Below are 21,540 nucleotides of genomic sequence, written 5' to 3'. Positions count from 1 at the left end.
ACCGGCGCCCAAATGGGGTGCAGGCACCACAGGTGGAGGCTTAACCTGCTATGCCACAGCACCAGCCCCTTAGTATTTTGTTATATATTATACATGTGTAGATACGTGTGTGTGTTTATATGGTATATATGGCTCTCTGTGTGTAGATACATGTGTTTATATGTGTTATGTATGTGTATGCCTGGCTCTCTGTGTGTATGTCTATGTTTATATGTGTTGTATGTCTATATGCCTTGTTGTCCATGTGTCCATGTGTAGATATGCGTATCTGTTTACATGTATTATATATGTATACCCTGGCTCTCTATGTGTACACGTGTAGGCACATGTGTGTTTACGTGTGCTCTATATGTGTGTCCGGCTCTCCTGTGTACACATGTAGGTACATGTGTGTTTATGTGTGTTATGTGTGTATGTGTCTGGCCATCTGTGTGTACATGTGTAGATACATGTGTGTTTACATATGTTATATATGTGCACGCCTGGTTCTCCATGTGTACAGGTGTAGATACATGTGTGTTTATGTGTGTTATATATGTGCATGCCTGGCTCTCTGTGTGTGCATGTAGATACATGTGTGTTTACGTGTGTTCTATATGCGTGTGTCCGGCTCTCCTGTGTACATATGTAGGTACATGTGTGTTTATGTGTGTTATGTATGTGCATGCCTGGCTCTCCATGTGCATACATGTAGATGCATGTGTGTTTGCCTTTGTTATAGATGTGTATTCCTGGCTCTCTGTGTGCACATGTAGACACATATGTGTTTACGTGTGTTATATATGCACATGCCATGTGTACACGTGTAGATCTCCCTCTGCTAAGGGATCCATTACAGCTTTGGCTCCTGTCATTCTGTGGGCTGAGAAGTGTGCGTCTGAGGACTGGAGGGCCCGGAACGCAGGCCCTGTGGCTCTGTCCACGCCCCAGACCCCAAGCCAGGAAGGACAATGTCCATGGCAGCAGGTGGGTGCAGGGCGGGCCAGGGAGCCGACCTGGTCTCTCCTCTGCCTTCCGTGCCGCGCAGGTCTCTGACAGCCTCTCAGACGCTGCACGCGGCGGTGCCAGCTGGGCTCCCTCCGCCGTCACTGGACGCCCACAACTCACCCCCACGGGGGCGGCTCTGGTCCTGGTCACCCCCCCCCCAGATGGTCTCAGAAGTTACCTGAGAACACACATGTTCTAGACACACAGAAACATGATGTTCATGGGCCAGCACTGTGGTACCGCGGGTGTAGCCATCACCTGTGATGCCACCATCCCATATGGGCACCAGTTCCTGTCCCGGCTGCTCCGCTTCAGATCAAGCTTCCTGCTCACGGCTGGGAAAGCAGCGGCAGATGCCCAAGTGCTTGGTCCCTGCACCCACATGGGAGACACGGATGAAGCTCCTGGCTTCAGCCTGGTCCAGCCCTGGTCGATGCCACTATCTAGGGAGTGAACCAGCAGATGGAAGCTTGCTCTCTCTCTCTTTCTCCTTTTCTCTCTCCTTTTCTTTCCCTCTCTTCTTTTCTCTCTCTCAGTAACTCTGACTTTCAAAGTAAATAAATCAGCGTTGACAAAGTGAAAACACAAAGTGCAAATTCTCCAACCTCTGGCCAGGACCGCGGTGCCCAGACGCTGACAGCTCCCCTGGGGGGAGCGGGGGGCTTCTGTGTCCAGGGTGGGAGCCAGTGCCTCCTCCGCACTCTGCTGCCCGGGCCCACGTGGCGGGAGGCGAGCAGAGGCCCCGGGCAGGAGATGGGGAGCCTCCAAGCACAGGAAGCGGTGCTGTGACCACGGAGTGTGCGGGGCGACACTGCAGGGAGCCACTCACGCCGCCGGTTCCGTCCGTGTGGGGGGCAGGCAGCGCAGCGGCGGGGTTCCGGGGGCTTCTTGCTCACCGCAGAAGCCAGAAGCCGCTGCTGCCCGCAGCCATGGGGTTCGACAGGGCCTGGCTCCATCTCGCCGAGGGCTGTCGGCAGCGGGGCTGGGAGAGCAGCCTGGGGGCCGGGGGACGGCGCTCACCCTGGAGGAGACACATCCTGATTTTCATCTCGTAGGTGAGTGGGAAAATACGGTTTCCTTAAATACAGGCGCTCAGTTTATAGCTAACTTTATTGGACTCTGTCTGTTCAGTAAATTAATTTGCATCACAGCGCATTTCCGTGGCTGAATATGACTTCTGAGATATTTAGAATTCCGTGGGCGGTCTTGCCTGTTCTTGCACATGCGGATTTTTGTTGATAGCTCCAATCCCACGTCAGCGCTGCAGATAAAAGACCTGGTTTGGGTTTAATTGGACCCCACCAGTCTCCAAGAGAAGGTTCCGCGTGGAGACTCTGGGGGGGGGGGTTGAGGTCCGCTGGCCTCCCATCCACCCAGACTCGCCCACGTCTAAGTGGCGTCCCGAGAATTGCGACTCTCAAAGAGCCTGATCAGAGCCTATAAACCATTTCCCCCTCATCGTTTATGCTGAAGTTGATGGTGCGAAATTTAAGCTTCCTGAAGCCTGACAACTCGGTGGCGATAAATCTTCAGAGGAGAAAATCAAGGGTTGCGGTATCGTCTCCATGCACCGAGCGGCGTTTCTGGAGGGTGGTTGTGGGGGCGGCGGGGCGAGGGGCCCCTGCAGCCGGGCTCTGGGTTGCTGCCGATGGCCCCAGCAAGGGCGGCTCCTCCCCGAGGGCCCGGATCCATTGCAACCATGGGTCTGGGTGTGGGCGCTTTGTTCCCCAGTGCCCGCCCTGATCGAGAGCCGGGGGCAGGAAGGACCAAGCGTGGTTTGCAGCCACAGCAGACGGAGGCTCCGTGGCAGAGCACTGGTTGCTGGCAGGCGATGCACAGATAATGGGTGGTGTCCTCGCACGTTTTCCTGTGTAATTTCAAAATTAAATCAGGCACGTGGTGAGCGACACTCCATGTGGACGCCTGCCAGCCCTCAGTCAGCACGGACGGCCGAGGGAGAGAACGGACTCCACTCCGGGCCCCTCCCACCCGCCCGGTGCTCCCGCCCCGCCCTCCCCTGTGGCTCCCCCGGGGCAGAATTGCACCTGCAGGCTTTAGAGGCATCCAGGGAAGGGCCTGCAGCAGGGGGCCAGGCCGGGCCCCACCTCTCTGCACCCACCCAGCTGCTACCCCAGCCCACAGCCCCCTCTCTTGCTCCACTTGCTAAGGCTCAGCTCTGTGCAAAACTCGTCTCTAGGGTGGGCGTTTGGCATGGCTTGGGACACCCCCATCCTAGGTTAAGGTCTTGGGGTCAGGACCTGGTTCTGCTCCCAGTGCAGCTTCCTGCGGATGCACACCCTGTGATGGCCCGAGTACTTGGGACCCTGCCACTCACGTGGGAGGGGGCCTGGATGGACTCCCAGGTCGCCGGCTCCGACCCTCACCCGCCCTGGCTGCTGACGGCGCCTGGGAGTGAACGAGCAGAGGGGGGCTTCCCTGCCTGTTTCCGTCTCTGCTGCCTTTCAAATAAGTGACGATGCTAAGAAGAGGAAACTCGTCTTCACGGCAAGGTATGCGTGGCCACCTTGTGTGCGCTTCCTGCACACAGTAGGGCCTTTCTGCCTTCAGCATCATCGCACCCCCAGCCCTGGGGCTCTGACTGTGCGTGCAGGTGTGCTGGGCTCTGTGGACACACAGACGTGCACCTGCTGGGAACTCAGTGCCCTGGGAGCCGGGAGAGGAGCCCGGGGCCTGCCCTGCAGTGGGCGGAGCCCCGTCCCTCATTCCGTCTCACTTTGTTTTTCATTATCTGTCCAGGAGAGCACTTTTTTTTAAAAAAAAAGTCCGCTTTGTGTAACCTGAAATTCACCACTTTAGACATCTTACAGTGCACGATTCAGTTTTTTTTTTTTTTTTACCACATTCCTAATGTTGCTACCATCACCACTATCTCATTCCGGAACATTCACACACACCCCAGTCTTGTAAACGGTCGCTCCCGGTGCTCCCCCAGCAGCTGCCGTCTCTCTGTCCCGAAGGCTCTGCCTGCTGGTCCTGCTCCCGTGTGCAGAGGCCACGGTCGTCCGTCCCCTCACCCATCCGTGGACATCTTGGCTCTGTCCACTCCTCGGCTCTGTCCATTCTCTGGGCGTGGGTTTTCACCTCTCTCGGGCCCACTCCTGTGGGTGGAGTTACTGGCTCACGTGCTAGCTCCGGTTGAAGTTTCCAAACATGGCGCTCGATCCCGCTGGCAATGCAGGGGCTCCAGCCCCCGCATCCCCCACCACTGGCTGCTCCTGACGTGGGAGAAGTCGGCACCACAGCCGTCCTCGAGGTGGGGGGGCGGGGCGTGCTTCTCCAATCTCCCCCACCCTGCGTCTGTGACGCACGAGTGACTGAGAAGCGGCCGTGACAGGGGAGGAGGGGCGGTGGCTGGGCAGACCCAGGCCCTGGCAGGGAGGGGAGGGGCAGCATCTTGCCTCCAGGGTCCGAGTTACAAGCCAAGCACTGCTGACCTGGAGGGCAGCTGCAGTTTTGCAGAGACTGCTGAAGCCAGGGAGGGGGCTGCTCCTGGCTCTGTCCATGGTGCTGAGCTACGGGCAATGGGCAAGACCTGCACTCTGGTGCGCACAGCGGTGGGGGAGGGGTGTTCCGTGCTCCTGCTGCAGCCAGCTAGGGGGATGCTGTCTGTACATATGGCCACCACTGCCGCAGCCAGGCTGCACCTTTGACGTCCAGACCAGGCCCTCCCAAGCGGGAGCAATGCCAACTGCCCGGCTGGGAGAGGTGGCCCTTGAAGGGTGGCTGTGGCAGCTCGGGGCAGCATGGCCCCCATGGGGTGCACTTACAGGCACTTCACAGATGTGTGCATGACAGAGCTGCGTGGGGCGAGGCCCATGTAGAGCTGCCCCCGGGCCCCAGCACGTGGGAAGGCACCGTCAGGCCTGGAAGGGGCTCTGTCCTCCGATGGCTGTGGGGGCGGGGGGCGCGGCCTGCTTGGCCTCCAGCCCTGTCCCCAGGGCTCTTGCTACACTGGATTTTTCCCTTTTCAGTTAACAGGGCAGCAGCCCCCTCGCGGCTCTGCTGCGGCCTCGCGTCTCGTTGGGGTGCGTTCTGGAGCAGCCGTTCTGTTATGCATTAAACACAGCACTTATCTTTTTAAAAAATGGGCAAGGGCTCTGAACGCTGGCTTCCGCCTTCAGCCCAGAGCTGTTTCTTCTGGGACCCGGTGGGAGAATAAAGATGTTTTGATCTGTTTCCCATCGGACTTGAAAAATAAAAGCCCCACTGAAGCCTTCCCAGCCCACCCGTCGCCCCCAGCTCTCCCTGCACCAGGCAGGTGCACGGTGGCTCAGCACTCCCTGCTCTGTAGCACATTCCCCAGCTCTGGGGAGGCCGTGGCTGGGCAGGCGCCTGGACTCCCAGGGCTAGTGGACGAGGGAACACAGTGCAGGGCGGCTGTCAAGGGGCAGGCCCAGGGGAGTGGCTCCAGCTTCGGCTTCGGCCAGGGGAACCCGAACTGGGTCCTTCCTGTGGTTCCAGGATTCTGCTCCTCTACTCAAAACAGGCGACGTGTTCGTCCCAGCCCAGCAAGGCTGCAGTGGACACAGTGTGAGACCATGTTTGTGAATGCCCTCTGCTCTCATCAATCTGTGTTCCCAACTATTGCTGGTGTTGCTACCTTTTCACCTGATGATTTCAGAGAGAGAGAAAGAGAGAGAGAGAGAGAGAGAATATGACAGAATGGCTTCCATCTCCTGGTTGGCTCTCCAAATGCCCACAGCAGCTATGACGGGACCAGGCCAAAGTTAGGAGCTAAGAACTCCATCCAGGTCTCCCACATGAGTGCCAGGGACCCAACCCCTTTCGTCATCACTTGCTGTACCCCAGGTGCGTTAGCAGGAAGCTGGGATCAGACACCAGAGCCAGGCATTGGACCCCGGCATCCAGGGTAGGATGCGAGTGTGTGCGCCAGCGTCGTAGCCACCAGGCCACACCCTGCCCTGAGCTCATAGTGCACCTGACCTGTAACGCACAGGTGGACCTAGCAGGCTGGAGCGCCCGAGGCTTCCAGCTATGCCAGAGGTGTGGGGCAGAGGAGGCCTGGAGCCGCTCCCGGGAAAGCCGTGGGCTCATTAGAACAAGCTGGGGGAAGCTGCGAACGTCCCCTGGCCACTGTCCCAGATAAGCAGCCACGCTGTTTGTTAAGGGCACGGTGATTATGTGGATTCCCTGTATTAATGACGATAAATCTGAGTGACGGCTGTGCCCAGCCTCCTGCCGAAGGAAGCCGGTGCAGAGGCCTCCAGAGCCGAGCCATGCGTCCCTCACAGCCCAGAACCCCAGCTTCCCCCGCCGGCAAGTTCCCTCTGCCGCAGCTGGACAGGGGTTCACCCCGGACACACCGCGGCACGGTCAGCTCAGGACAGGCAGGGCCAAGCGCTCTGCTGCCGGTGCCTGTGAGTGAGCTGGGCGACCTGCTATGGAAATGCACGGGAGGAGGAGGAGGAGGAGGAGGAGGAGGAGGAAGGGAGGAGGAGGGCGGGCGGAGCAGAGCTTGCTCCTGGCAGAGCTTCACTGTCATCCATTCGCCTTCCAGCCACATTTCCATCAAACCCGAAGGTGCGGGACCTGATTTGTGTTTTGAATCAAAACAGTCAACGCTTTATGGGAGACGTTTATTTGCTTATTCATTAGATTTACATTTACATAAAGAACATTTCTCTCCAAAATGCAAAGCTGTTGCCTATTTAAAAAAAAAAGTTTTCTTTTTTAAAAAAATAAGTAGCGGCACGTTGAGCTGCTGAGAAGATGAGCGTCTGAGGCCCTGCTGCTCGGTCTTCCTCCCGAGAGAAGCCGAGCAGGCGGGGGCAGGCGGGGGCGCGACCGAGGGCCCAGGCTGGCTGGTGTCCCCACCCTGCAGTGGGCAGGCCTGGCACACACCCATCCCCCGGAGCACTTCCAGCCAGAATGGCCCAGCCGGGCAGGGTTCTGGGAGCTCCAGGCCAAGGAAAGGAAGGAGTGAGAGAAGCAAAGACCGGTCCCGAGCCAGCAGCGAGCTGGCTGCCGGCGGCCGGCAGGGCCAGGCTTCTGTGTGCAGCGAGGACTCCGGTCCTGCCCTTCCTGTCTGGTGTCTGCTGACTTTTCCCGTCCCTGTCACCCTCGCAGTGGTTAAGTCACTTCCAGAGACCCTGCTGGACTCTGACCCCCCACCCAGCGACCCCGCCAGGTCCCTCCGTGTTCCCTGCCATCATTGGGGCTTGCTGTGCAGGAGACAAGGCTGTCATTCAAGCACGTGGGGCCCTGCAGCCCCTCCGGGAGCTCAGATCCCCCCTGCCCCACGTGATGCCTTCCTGTCAGTCACATCCCAATGGGGGGGGCACTGTAGCCCCTGAGCAGGGCTGCATGGAGGACAGGAAGTGCGGCTGGGCTCAGGGTCAACCTGGATGCTCCCCTGGGAAGTCCACCGTGGCTCCCAGCAGCACTGGGGGCAGCACATGGTTCTGTGGGCCTGTGCACCTGTCTGCAGCCTTCAGAACAGAGCTGCCCCTCCTCCATGTTCGGCCAGCCACTTCCTCAGGGGTCCTGGAACACTGCCTCCACCCCACCAGCACCCCACGACAAGCACCCTGTTTGTTTTCTGGGTAGGCGTAACAGCCCTGCAGTGGTGGTGAGGACCCAGCAGGAAGAGGGCACGACGGTACTATTAAGGAGTTCTCGGTATAACTGGGGCAGAACCGGGCAGAATGAATGTGGGGCCGCGGCAGAGCCTCCTAATGTGCAGCTGGGCCCCAGCAAGGCCCCCTCGCCGCCAGGGTCTCACTGCTGGGGTCTGCAGCACGCACCACCAAGGGATGCACCTCCCAATACCCTCATCGGTTTCTTTCCATGACAATCCACGCAGTGGGAACCACGTGCCCCTTCCACGGAGGACAGTCAGAGGCCTCCAGGGATGGAGCCAGTTGCCTGAGGTCCCCCAGGGAGGCAGCCGGGGGAGACCTCCCCACCCAGGCCTGGATGTAGGTGCGAGGGTGGCTGAGCAGAGACATCCTCTGGGCGCTGCTTGCCATCCAGTCTCTGCCCCTGGGACGTGGGCATGGTGCACTCATACACACAGTCAGACACGCGTGCTCACACGTGCACACCTCTGCACGGCCCCATCCCTGGTCTCTGCCCAGGATTCCCCTTCTCACCCCACGGTGGACCAGCGGCCCCACGTGCCCTGTTCTCTCTCCTGGGCCCGAGCGTGAGGGCACAGGTGAACCTGTGTCAGCAGCCGGCTTCCAAATCTGATGTTGAATTCGCACCATGTATGCGGAGCCTGCCCGTCTTCCGCTCGGGCCGTAGACACGTCCAGATGGAAAGTTTGGATGGAGGCTCCCGTGTGGCAGAGCAGAGCCAGAGCGCCAGGCAAATGGAATGCTGCCGCATGGCAGAGGGAGAGCGAGTCTGCAGCCGCGTTGGGAGCTCTGTGACAGGGGACGGAGGTCTTGACATCTGTGCTCTCGCTGGACGGTCTCTGGACAGGGTCGTGACCCCCCTGGGGATTTGGGGTCCAGTGAACTCCCTAACCAAAGAGCAGCCTGGTGACCCTGCCAACAGCATTCGTCTTTACGCAGCTGACAGTTTCTTACTAAGCAGGATCAGTAGTGTCCACGGCAAAAAAAAAAAGAGCTTGAGCTTGGTTTTGGTTGGAGGAAAACCTGAGTCGGCCTGCGGTGCCTGCCCCAGGCCCGCCCCCTCTGCGGGCGTCCTTTGGCCCTGAGGAGTTGGGGAGGAGCCCTGGTGGGAGACTTGAGACACTGTGCCCCCTCCCGAGCCTCCTGCTGGTGCCGGGGACCCGCGTTTCCACAGCCAGAGGTGCCTCCCTGCGACCAAGCTGAAGGCTGCAGGGAGTGTCCCTGGGGAGACGGACACCATGGACGCTAGCCAGAGGCCTTTGAGGTCCAGTAACAGTCAGAGATCTCCAGAGAAACAGAACCAACCGATGGATCTATCTCTGTCTCTACATCTAATCTATCTACCATCTCTCTGTGTCCATCCAACTATCCATCCATCCATCATCTATCAATCTACCTCTAACTATCCATCCGTCCAGCCATCCAGCCATCCAGCCATCCATGTACCTATCCATCCATATATCTAATACATCAATCATCTCTGTCCAGCCAACTCTCCATCCATCCATCCATCCATCATCCACGTATCTACATCCATCCATCCAGCCATGTATCTAATCCATCTATCCATATATCTATATCTATCTATCTTTCTACCATCCATCTATCCATATTTCTATACATCTACATCTGCCTATGTATCCATCCGTCATCCATCAATCTACCTCTAGCTATCCAGCCAGCCTGCTATCTCCATCTGTCTGTGCGCTCTATCAGTGTATCCCTACAGTGATCTCTATCCATCTGCCCATCTGTCTCTGTATATCTATCCACCCATCCATCCTTCTATCTATCATTTGTCTATCGTCTATCATTCATCATATTTTGCAAGAGAGACTTATTTTGAGGACCTGGCTTTTGGGATTGTGGGGCTGGCAACAGGAGAGATCGCAGGGCAGGGCAGTCAGCGGGAGACCCAGGGCAGAGCTGAGCTGCGAGTGGTGTGCAGAGGCAGACGGCAGGTGCAACTCCCTCCTCCCCAGGGGACGCGGTCTTTTCCCCAAGACCTGCCTGGACGGGGTTCACCCACACTGCAGAGCCCAGGTCTCTGCTGACTGCTAGGGACGCCCCACAAAAGCCTGCACGGTGGGTCTAGCCTGGTGTCTGCCCACGGATCTGGGTACGTGGTCCAGTCAAGCGCACAGGTGAGACCAACCATTCCAGAGTCTCGGGGAGACCCAGATGGGGCCCACCTTCACGTCACCCTTCATGCCACCTGTCCCAGGTGAGCAGACGGCCAGGGACCTTGGCTGGCGGTTCCACAACCAACCGCAAGGGAGATTTTGAGCTTTTGTCCAGCAGCTGAACCCAATACCTGGGATGTGTAAGAAGCTAAAACTGCTCTACCGAGCGCCGGATCCTGGCCTCAGTCCCGGCCATCCCTGGTCCTTCGCCCGGCTGGGGAATTCTTGCATGCCTAGGAGCGTGGTCTTGGTGCCACATCATCGTTCCTGATTGATACCGGCTGTTAATTCATAAATTCCCAGAGGAAAAGCATCACCATTCTCAGCCTGTTGAGTTCCTGGGCTGGCCAACGCTGCAGCTAATTAGGAGATGGAGGGACATTCACGGACACATGGGCTGGCCCCAAGGGGGTCTCCGTGACGCAGAGCGCCGCTGGTGTGCAGGTGGTGACTCAGTGTTGGTGCCGAGCAGGAATCGTGTGGCTGGAGTGGACGAGCTCCCTTGTCCGGTTCGCCACTCACTCTTCCCCTTGCCAGTGCGTTTTCTTGGGAGAAGGGGACTCCACACCAACTGCCACGAGTGTGTTTGATGAGAAGGTGGACTCTTGCTCTCTCACTCGGGCCCTGTTGGGGTAAGTTCACTCATCCGTGTCCCGACGCCGGCACTACAGGTGTTCCTGGAGGCAGTCTGCGTGGAAGCCCCCAGGAATCTCACCAGAGAGCCGGACCACAGCCAGGGAAGCAGTCCCAGAACCTCGAAGGGAGATGAGGCAGAGGGCTGGGACCCACAGAGGCCCGCTCACCCTGAGGCCAGCCCGGAGACGAAGCCCAGCAGTGGGAGTCTCACAGAGCTAGTGGACAGCAGCGCACCTGCCCCCAGATCCAAGTGCTCCGGTCCGCCACGCTGTGCCTCTGGTGTTCCGGTTTCTGAACCTGGAGTGTGCCTCAAGATGCTGAAAATGAGGGCGAGGGGACGGGTGTTTGGGGTGGCGGCTAGAACACCTCCTGGGGTGCCTGTGTCCACGGTAGAGGGTGGGGTGGTGGCTAGAATGCCACTTGGGGTGCCTGTGTCCACGGTGGAGGGTGGGGTGGTGGTAGAACGCCACCTGGGGTGCCTGTGTCCACGGTGGAGGATGGGGTGGTGGCTAGAATGCCACTTGGGGTGCCTGTGTCCACGGTGGAGGGTCTGGGATGGAGTTCTGGCTCCTTTGCTTCTGTTTCCAACTTCCTTCTAATGCAACCTGGGAGGCGGAGAGCAGAAAGTGCTGACCCCAGTGTTTGGGCCCGTGCCACCCACGTGGAGACCCCAGTGGCATTCTGGCTCCTGGCTCCATCCTGGCCAAGTCCTGGCTCTGTTAGGCCTTTGGGGAGTGAAGCAGTGAATGGAAGATCTCTCTCTCTCTCTCTCTCTCTCTCTCTCTGTAGCTCTGCCTTTCAAGTGAGAAACATCTTAAGAAATGAATTCTGACCCAACATCTTCGCCATTCTCTCCTTTCTCACAATGCATAGTTTTAAAAAGATTTTATTTATTTATTTGAGATGTAGACTTACAGAGAGAGGTCTTCCATCCACTGGTTCACTCCCCACATGGCTGTAATGGCCAGAGCTGCGCCGATCCGAAGCCAGGAGCCAGGAGCCTCCTCTGGGTCTCCCATGCAGGTGCAGGGGCCCAAATACTTGGGTCATCTTCCACTGCTTCCCCAGGTCATAGCAGAGAGATAGATTGGAAGTGGAGCAGCCGGGATCCGAACTGGTACCCATATGGGACGTCGGTTCTGCGGACAGTGGCTTTACCCATGATGCCACAGCACCAGCCCCAGAATGCACATTGTTTAAGGTCACTTTTATCGGATGAAACCCTCATTAGAAAGCGAGGTCTCTGGCCGGCGTCACGGCTCACTAGGCTAATCCTCCGCCTTGCGGCGCCGGCACACCGGGTTCTAGTCCTGGTCGGAGTGCAGGATTCTGTCCCGGTTGCCCTCTTCCAGGCCAACTCTCTGCCATGGCCAGGGAGTGCAGTGGAGGATGGCCCAAGTGCTTGGGCCCTGCACCCCATGGGAGACCAGGAGAAGCACCTGGCTCCTGCCATCAGATCAGCGCGGTGCGCCAGCCGCGGCGGCCATTGGAGGGTGAACCAACGGCAAAGGAAGACCTTTCTCTCTGTCTCTCTCCCTGTCCACTCTGCCTGTCAAAAAAAAAAAAAAAAAAAAAAAGTGAGGGCTCCACTCGCTGGGTCCTGTGTCCCACTGGAAGCTGTGAAGCCTTTGCAACGACCACACAGACTGCAGGACGTTTGACCACAGCTGTGCAGTGGCTGAGAACAGGCAAGGGGGCAGTGTGAGAGGTGTGCTTCCCCTACCACTGCGTGACGGTGCCACACCCTGGCACAACATGTGAGGCTGAGCCACCGGGCCAACGGTGTGTGTGGCGCTGGCCCCAAGTCCCGTCACCAGGCCAGATGTTTCCAAAGAAAACCAAAACCAAGGGCCTGTCGGAGATCAGAAACTCAACAATGTCCAGCTTGGGGCCAGGCCTGGCTTCATTCTGTGGACACCAATGCTCATCACTGCCCGCCGCCAGGACCCAGGCACCCCCGGACCAGAGCTGCGGGGACAGGTGCGTGAGGGGCCACTGATGTCCTCCTAGGCATCGTGGGCACAGGCCTGAGACAAACAGCTCCCCACCGTCTATGGGAAACCACCCACGCAAGTTAGTTTTGAACAATGAAGAAACCGCAAGGACCCGGCAGTCAGAGTCCTGAGCAGACCAGCAGCAGTGCACAAGCGCTGTGCGATCCTGTGTGCTTGTGTGTGCACTCCGGTAGGCAGGACACGCACACGCCTGCACACGCATGGACCATGCACACACATGTACTTGCACACATGTTCACGTGCTCATGCACATCATTGGTGTCTGCACACTCACGCATATGCAGGGGTGTGTTGTGTGTGCATGTATGAGTGTGTGCTTGTGTAAGACTGTTTATGACTGTGTTCTGTGTGTGTCAAAGGACTCCAAAAGTTCGTAAGAAAATGGAATTAGAAGCCAACTTCAGGGTGGACATCTAACCCAGCAGCTGAGATGAGAGTCCAGACGCCCATGGCCAAGTGCCTGGGTTCAAGGCTGGCTCCTGCTTCCTGTCAGTGCAGACCCTGGCAGGCGTGGTGACAGCCTAAGTAAGTGGGTTCCTGCCACCCATGTGGGAGGCCTCCACTGTGGTCTTGGCTCCTGGTCCAGCCCCAGCCGTTGTGGGCGTTTGGGGAATGAATTAGCAGGCGGGAGCTGTCTCTGTCCCTCTGCTTCTGAGACGAGTGAGTATTTTTGGAGGTAAGTTCATCTTGGCTACGGGATGTGCAGGCTCCTAGCTGTGGCCCAGGGGTGCCTTTGCAGAGACGGGAGCCTGGGTCCTGGCGGGGGGGGGTGGCAATGCTGAGCATGGGTGTCCACGGAACATCTCAGCGTCGGGGTGAACGTGCAGAGGCTGCAGTGAGGGTCTGCGGGGGGGAGGGGTGCCCCAGCCATGCTCCGGGCCGCGGCCCCTGCTGGCAGGCAGCGGTCTCTGTGCTTGTCTGCCATCCAGAGAGGGGCTCGTGTGCGAGGGGGGCGCAGTGGCTCCCGTGGCTCCCGTGGCTCCCGTGGCTCCCGTGGCTCCGTGGGTGTTCGGTGGCACGGAGCCTCTCGGCAGCTTTGCCGCTCAGCTGGGAGGGCATGAGCCGTCGAGATCCACGCCCCTGTTAAGTGTCCACAGGAGAAACTCCAGGGTGTGTTCTCGGGTGAATTCGTGCCTCTCCCAGGAGCTCCTGGGTCCCCACCTAGGAACAGGTTTTATCCATAAAATGACCGCAGCAGCAGAAGCCGAGTCTAATTGGATGGCCTGAGATGGACTCAGAGGCAGGACTGAGCCATCGCAAGGGAGCCATGACAGAAGGATGGACTGCACAGCCCACCGAGGGAGTCGTGGCCGCGCGTGGGTCATGACCCCATCTCCAGACAGAGAGGAAGTGGTTTGGTAGAGTGGTGAGGACGGAGCCGCGTGGTGAGTTCAGAGCTGTGCTACGCACAGAGTCGCTGTCTGAGCAAAACCCAGTCCCAGGCGAAGCTCTGGCACTTCCTCCCGGACGGGCCCTGGCTTCCTGCCGCGCCGGTACAATGGCCACCTTCTCCGCGCGGCCGGACGACGCGCACGCCGAGCGCACTCGTCACTCTTGTGCTCTGTTTTGTCCCCGCGACTTTCCGACTTTCCGTCGCTCCCAAAACGGCAAACGGATGAAGCTCTGCAAGCCAAGGGAGAGTTGGCTTCCTGGCCAAGAGCGGCAGGAAATGTTTTCGGGCTCAAAGCTATTTTCAGACTTAGTATCGATCAAAAGGAAACTCACAATAGCAGCCGCCTTCCTCCTGTTACTATCACGTTAGCACCGAATGCGGCTGTATTTCCATATGCGCGTCTGGGGGTTTACTCTGGAAGACGCCCATAACTCTCCCGCGTGCAATCTGCCTGCGATTGGACCGGGCTTCTCCGTCTGACCACGAGCAAGACGAGGCCCGCGGACGGCAGGGACGGCAGCAGCAGTGGGCACCTGCGGCAGAGATGTTAAATCACAGCCACCGCCGTTGTCTGCGGGCCTTGGAGCTGTGACTACTGGGCACGGCAGCTGCCACGCCTCCGCGCCGCCCGCAGGAGCGTCTCCTTAATTGAAGACGTAAATCCGCCGAGCGAGCGAGCGGTGTGCAGGAAACGCGCGGCTCAAAGACGCGGCGCAGTTTGTTGCTCCAGGTGCCGAGTTCCGGGAGGGATGGAAATGATGGACCGTGACAGCTGCCTAAAACGCGGTGAGAAGAGAAAGGCAGCGGGCAGAGCCGCGAGAGTCCCCTCCCTCTTCTCATGGTTTCCATCTGCGATCCCTCGTGGGAAAGCCGGGGACAAGGGCGTGGGGGGGTGCAGGGTCACGTCCCTGCTAAGCTCTGGGGAGAGGCTGGAGCTTCCCTGGTCTTTCTTTCTTTCTTTCTTTCTTTCTTTCTTTCTTTCTTTCTTTCTTTCTTTCTTTCTTTCTTTCTTTCTTTCTTTCTAAAGGTTATTTATTTGAAAGGCAGAGTTACAGAGGGGCAGAGGCAGGGAGAGAAAGAGGCAGAGAGAGAGAGAGAGAGAGAGAGAGAGAGAGAGAGGTCTTCCATCCTCTGGTTCATTCCCCAGATGGCTGCAACAGCCAGAGCTGCACCGATTTGAAGCCAGGAGCTTCTTCCAGGTCTCCCATGCGGGTGCAGGGCCCAAGCACTTGGACCATCTGCTACTGCTTTCCCAGGCCACAGCAGAGAGCTGGATGGGAAGTGGAGCAGCCAGGACTAGCCAGCACCCAGATGGGATACCAGCACCGCAGGTGGCGGCTTTACCCTTGAAACTACAGCACTGGCCCCAGGTCACTGTTTCTGCTCCCTGGCCCCTAAGCCACCCGGGGTGGGGGCTCTCGGAGCAGCCAGCAGGAGAAGTGACCTCCCTCACCCTCTTGAGGGGCAGCAGCCGATCTCATGGGGCTCAGGACACGGAATCCCATGTCCAAGGACAGAGCCCCTCTGTCTCCACCCCTGGCTCCCCGCCTGAGCCTGATGCCTCCTGGATGCTGGGCCAGCTCTTGGCTGGGCGAGCGTGTGGGCTCCACCGAGGACCAGGGAGGGGCAGGCTGAGGGCAGCATCTGAGAGAGAGAGAGAGAGCAGCTGGCGTCTTGGGGGAACTCCTGCAGAGCAGGGCGGGGTCTGTGTGACTGCCCCCTGTGGCTGCCATACCTCCCAAATGGCCACAACGGCCTTGGCTGGGCCAGGTCAAAGCCAGGAGCCAGGAGCTCCATCTGGGTCTCCCATGTGGGTGCAGGGGCCCAAGCACGAGGGCCATCGTCCACTGCTTTCTCAGGCCATCAGCAGGGAGCCGGCTCAGAAGTGGAGCAGCCAGGGCTTGAACCAGCGTCCTTATAGGATGCTGGTGTCACCGGTGGCGGCTTTATTCCTATGCCACAGCGCAGGCCCCCAAGAGGAAGGGTCTTAACCGGGCAAGGTTTATGGGAGCCCTGTGTGTGAGCACAAGGAGACCGGCACAGAGCGCGGCTCCACTGCTCCCCAGGTGGAGCTGCCGGGCTGGCAAGGCCGCGCCCTCTGGGGCTGGCGGCACCCGGGCCCAGCCCAGTGCAGGGCAGGGGCCGTGCTGCTCACCACTGCCTCCCCAGGAAGGCGGCACAAGGGTCGGCCTGGGCAGTCCTGGGCAGGTGCACAGTGAGGACCTTCCGGACCCTGCTGGGGGTGGGGGGGAGCGGTCTTCGCAGCTGCGGATTAGACTTCCTGCTCCTGGCTGGCAGGAGCTGCCGGGTGGTGGGGTCAGAGGTGGGCTCAGGGTCAGGCTGGCTGGGGCTGACTGTCCTCTCCTGCCTCAATCCCACTCAGGCCCCGGCCTCAGTCTCCCTTCCCCCATCAGGAGATAGGGCAGACGCGGCTCCCCCTCTGCGAGACGACTTCAGCCACCCCTCCGCGCAGAAGGATCGCAGCCGGCAACCACGCCGCTAAGTCCCAGGTTTTCTGGAGTCATCGCCCGGCGCAGGCTTCACGGCCCCTCGCCGGCCAGAATCCCCCTCCCCAGGGCTTCCTGGGCCACACCCAGTGGAGCTCAGGGACCCCGTCCACAGCAAGGCAAAGCAGAGCCCCCTCCTCCTGGCTTCTCGGTTCCACGGGAAGGGACGGGGGCGACAGTGACTCCGGCAGGGAGGGTCACCACCAGGACACCGCTGGACCCCTCGTGGAGCTTGAGGGAGGCGAGGGGCCGTGTGGCTGCGGCTTCTCTGCCCTCCGCCTCTCCCTCCATCCCTGCTTCTCCTCGGCCTGGGAGGGGGCCGAGGTCCTGCTGCGAGCAGAGCCAGAGAAGCTCCTGCTGTCCTGCACCAGGCGCCAGCGTCAGCCTGCTCGGTCTCAGACGCACCACCTTCATCTCACGACTCGGCGTCTGGGGTGGGGACAGAGGTGGGCTCAGGATCAGGCTGGCAGCGGCCTCAGACGCCTGTGATGGCCTCAACCACCCCGACCGGCTGTGGCAGGCATGGCAGGTGTGGGGGGGCTGCGTGGAGGGGCACCTGCTTAGATCCCAAGCTCCGGCCTCAGCCTGGGTGGCATCACCTCCCTCTCCCTCGCGTTTCCTCCTCAGCCCGACGAAGGGGACTGCAGGGTTTGGCTCATGGCCGCGTTGCCCGGAGACTGCACAGGTGGCTCTGGCCCGCGGGTGTTAGAGTCGACTGCCCGAAAAACGTCACCAAGAGACATCTCTTATGCAAACAGCAAGGGGAAGCTTTATTGATTATCCAGCATGCTGGGGCTGTCTGATCATACATGAGCAGAGCAGCCCCGAATAACCAAAGGTTAGGGTTTATAAAGGCAAAAACCGCAAAACCGGGAAGGGGGGAATACACGGTTGCTATGCACAGTTGCTATATACAGTTGCTAAAATCAAAAGAGAGTACATAAAATCAAAAGAGAGTATATGGTTACTGGGGTCAACATAACCTAAAACCTAAGTGAAATTAATATTTATCATAATCTTGACAATACCAGTTACAATATTACAATTAGCAATTAGGACTTGACATTAATGCAAGACACAGACAAATCACATCTTTATTATTAGCCCAGGTAACCCAGGTGCAACCTTTCTACTTTTAAGCTTGAGCGATCATGCTAGGGGGTTTTTGTGCTCTGCCAAGGGTGATGTAGTGCACTGCTATTGTCCGACTATTTGAGATCATGGTTGCAAACCAGAGTCTCACGGTGGGGGGGGTGCTTTCCCAGAATGGAGTCTCAAGTGCTCCAAAATGGAGTCCCTACTGTCAAGGTGCTACTTCACTCTGTCTTATTTTTACAGCTGTACCAGGAGGTTTAAACCTGTAAGCTTAAGCTTAACTTTTTACACCCGCACATATACAATTTTAACTCTTCACGGGCAGGCAGGGGCTCCTGGACAATACAGTCGTGCTCTGACTGTGCCCCCCGAGGAGCGGTCTCTCTTGTAGTCACACAGATTTCTCAGGTTCAAATCTGACACCTGCAAATGAGAAAAGAGAAAGAGGCAGCGAGGTGGCTGCTGGATAAGCCCCCATGGTGGGGGTCTCAGAGAGCGGCCGTGGGGTAGCAGCAGAAGCTCCTCGGACTCCAGCCCCACCCAAGGCTGGGGTGAGACCGGTGACACGTGTCCACCAAGTCCCGGGGCTGAGGCAGGTGCACAGTGAGGTGTGAGATCCCTGTCCTGTGGGTGGGGCAGGTGCACAGTGAGGTGTGAGATCCCTGTCCTGTGGGTGGGGCAGGTGCACAGTGAGGTGTGAGATCCCTGTCCTGTGGGTGGGGCAGGTGCACAGTGAGGTGTGAGATCCCTGTCCTGTGGGTGAGGCAGGTGCACAGTGAGGTGTGAGATCCCTGTCCTGTGGGTGGGGCAGGTGCACAGTGAGGTGTGAGATCCCTGTCCTGTGGGTGGGGCAGGTGCACACTGAGGTGTGAGATCCCTGTCCTGTGGGTGAGGCAGGTGCACAGTGAGGTGTGAAATCCCCCTGTCCTGTGGGTGGGGCATGTGCACACTGAGGTGTGAGATCCCTGTCCTGTGGGTGAGGCAGGTGCACAGTGAGGTGTGAGATCCCTGTCCTGTGGGTGGGGCATGTGCACACTGAGGTGTGAGATCCCTGTCCTGTGGGTGAGGCAGGTGCACAGTGAGGTGTGAGATCCCTGTCCTGTGGGTGGGGCAGGTGCACAGTGAGGTGTGAGATCCCTGTCCTGTGGGTGAGGCAGGTGCACAGTGAGGTGGGAGATCCCTGTCCTGTGGGTGGGGCAGGTGCACAGTGAGGTGTGAGATCCCCCTGTCCTGTGGGTGAGGCAGGTGCACAGTGAGGTGTGAGATCCCTGTCCTGTGGGTGGGGCAGGTGCACAGTGAGGTGTGAGATCCCTGTCCTGTGGGTGGGGCAGGTGCACAGTGAGGTGTGAGATCCCTGTCCTGTGGGTGGGGCAGGTGCACAGTGAGGTGTGAGATCCCTGTCCTGTGGGTGGGGCAGGTGCACAGTGAGGTGTGAGATCCCTGTCCTGGGGGTGAGGCAGGTGCACAGTGAGGTGTGAGATCCCTGTCCTGTGGGTGAGGCAGGTGCACAGTGAGGTGTGAGATCCCTGTCCTGGGGGTGGGACAGGTGCACAGTGAGGTGTGAGATCCCTGTCCTGGGGGTGAGGCAGGTGCACAGTGAGGTGTGAGATCCCTGTCCTGGGGGTGGGACAGGTGCACAGTGAGGTGTGAGATCCCCCTGTCCTGTGGGTGGGGCAGGTGCACACTGAGGTGTGAGATCCCTGTCCTGTGGGTGAGGCAGGTGCACACTGAGGTGTGAGATCCCTGTCCTGTGGGTGAGGCAGGTGCACAGTGAGGTGTGAGATCCCTGTCCTGTGGGTGGGGCAGGTGCACACTGAGGTGTGAGATCCCTGTCCTGTGGGTGAGGCAGGTGCACAGTGAGGTGTGAGATCCCTGTCCTGTGGGTGGGGCAGGTGCACACTGAGGTGTGAGATCCCTGTCCTGTGGGTGGGGCATGTGCACACTGAGGTATGCGATCCCTGTCCTGTGGGTGGGGCAGGTGCACAGTGAGGTGTGAGATCCCCCTGTCCTGTGGGTGGGGCAGGTGCACAGTGAGGTGTGAGATCCCCCTGTCCTGTGGGTGGGGCAGGTGCACAGTGAGGTGTGAGATCCCCCTGTCCTGTGGGTGGGGCAGGTGCACACTGAGGTGTGAGATCCCCCTGTCTTGTGGGTGGGGCAGGTGCACACTGAGGTGTGAGATCCCTGTCCTGTGGGTGGGGCAGGTGCACACTGAGGTGTGAGATCCCTGTCCTGTGGGTGGGGCAGGTGCACACTGAGGTGTGAGATCCCTGTCCTGTGGGTGGGGCAGGTGCACACTGAGGTGTGAGATCCCTGTCCTGTTGGGGGGATCTCCTGATTGACCCCTAACAAGTTCGTACGAGTCAGTTTAGTGCACATTCCCACAGCAACAAATTCTGCTCAGCACCTCCCCTGCACCAGATGCCGCCGTGGCTGACCGGGAGTCGTGGGCCGGTGACTTGTGAGAACCCCTCTCACAGAGCTGTGTTCCATAGGCTCTTGGATCCTCACTGGGTCGCTGTTACCCCGACAGCACCTCAGGGGGCGGAGAGGGGAGCAGGGGTGGCAAGAGCAGGGCAATGGTCCTCGGGAATCCCCTGGAGTGTGCTCTGTCCCCACTCTGTCAGTGACATCACACCCACCATTACCTTCCCCTGTAGCCTTCAATCAGGAAGGATGACAATGAGAAATGGAGAGACACCCCAGGCAGCCTTCCTGCTGCAGAACAATGGGCTCTGCATAGAACATCCTGTTTGCTGCCTTGCTGGGCTGTGCAGAAAACTTTATTATGCCTTAGAAAGAGGAAACAAAGCCAGCCAACAAAAATAACCACAAAGCCCTGAGCAGTGAACCAAGGCGGGCGCCTGGTTAACCCTGAGATGCCCAGGAGGAGCCTGGGGACGCGGGAGGGAGCGGAGACGCTCTGGGAGACCTGCTGCCCGGGGGTTGGGGGGCAGAAGCGAACGGGAATCTGCCTGGGAGGAAAGTGTTCTCCCCTCCCCTCGGCGCCTGTGTTAGAGCAGCCTCAGCCAGAACCAGCAGCCGTGGCTGCAGGAACCACACATCCCGCTGACTCCCCAGAAACTAACAGGATTATCCCAGGGAGAACCCTCAGCAACAGTCACCACCGTGCTGCTCTAAAGAAACGGGAGGGCTCGGGGCTGGCAGGTAAAGACGCCACCTGCAGTGCCAGCATCCCACGTGGGTGCCAGGTCGAGTCCTGGCTACTCCACTTCCGATCAAGCTCTCTGCTTTCCCAGGCCATAGCAGAGAGATGGATCAGAAGAGGAGCAGCCGGGTCCCAAACCTGTGGGTGGGGCAGGTGCACAGTGAGGTGTGAGATCCCTGTCCTGGGGGTGAGGCAGGTGCACAGTGAGGTGTGAGATCCCTGTCCTGTGGGTGGGGCAGGTGCACAGTGAGGTGTGAGATCCCTGTCCTGTGGGTGGGGCAGGTGCACACTGAGGTGTGAGATCCCTGTCCTGTGGGTGAGGCAGGTGCACACTGAGGTGTGAGATCCCTGTCCTGTGGGTGAGGCATGTGCACACTGAGGTGTGCGATCCCTGTCCTGTGGGTGAGGCAGGTGCACAGTGAGGTGTGAGATCCCTGTCCTGTGGGTGAGGCATGTGCACACTGAGGTGTGCGATCCCTGTCCTGTGGGTGAGGCAGGTGCACAGTGAGGTGTGAGATCCCTGTCCTGTGGGTGAGGCAGGTGCACAGTGAGGTGTGAGATCCCTGTCCTGTGGGTGAGGCAGGTGCACACTGAGGTGTGAGATCCCTGTCCTGTGGGTGAGGCATGTGCACACTGAGGTGTGCGATCCCTGTCCTGTGGGTGAGGCAGGTGCACAGTGAGGTGTGAGATCCCTGTCCTGTGGGTGGGGCAGGTGCACAGTGAGGTGTGAGATCCCCCTGTCCTGTGGGTGGGGCAGGTGCACAGTGAGGTGTGAGATCCCTGTCTTGTGGGTGGGGCAGGTGCACAGTGAGGTGTGAGATCCCTGTCCTGTGGGTGGGGCAGGTGCACAGTGAGGTGTGAGATCCCTGTCCTGGGGGTGAGGCAGGTACACACTGAGGTGTGAGATCCCTGTCCTGTGGGTGGGGCAGGTGCACAGT

General features: G+C 59.0%; 1 long non-coding RNA gene across 1 annotated transcript; it reads left to right on the top strand.

The window, feature by feature from the left end:
* Positions 1-14,187: 14,187 nt before the first annotated feature.
* Positions 14,188-17,293, top strand: LOC138850444 (uncharacterized). Its single transcript, XR_011390205.1, has 2 exons — positions 14,188-14,620; positions 16,218-17,293. It is a non-coding gene; the product is annotated as an uncharacterized lncRNA (long non-coding RNA).
* The last annotated feature ends 4,247 nt before the right edge of the window (positions 17,294-21,540 follow it).

Source organism: Oryctolagus cuniculus, chromosome 7, assembly GCF_964237555.1.
Source record: "Oryctolagus cuniculus chromosome 7, mOryCun1.1, whole genome shotgun sequence".
Lineage (NCBI taxonomy): Eukaryota > Metazoa > Chordata > Mammalia > Lagomorpha > Leporidae > Oryctolagus > Oryctolagus cuniculus.
The sequence above is the reverse complement of the archived record's forward strand: the minus strand, read 5'-3'. Positions and strand labels throughout refer to the sequence as shown.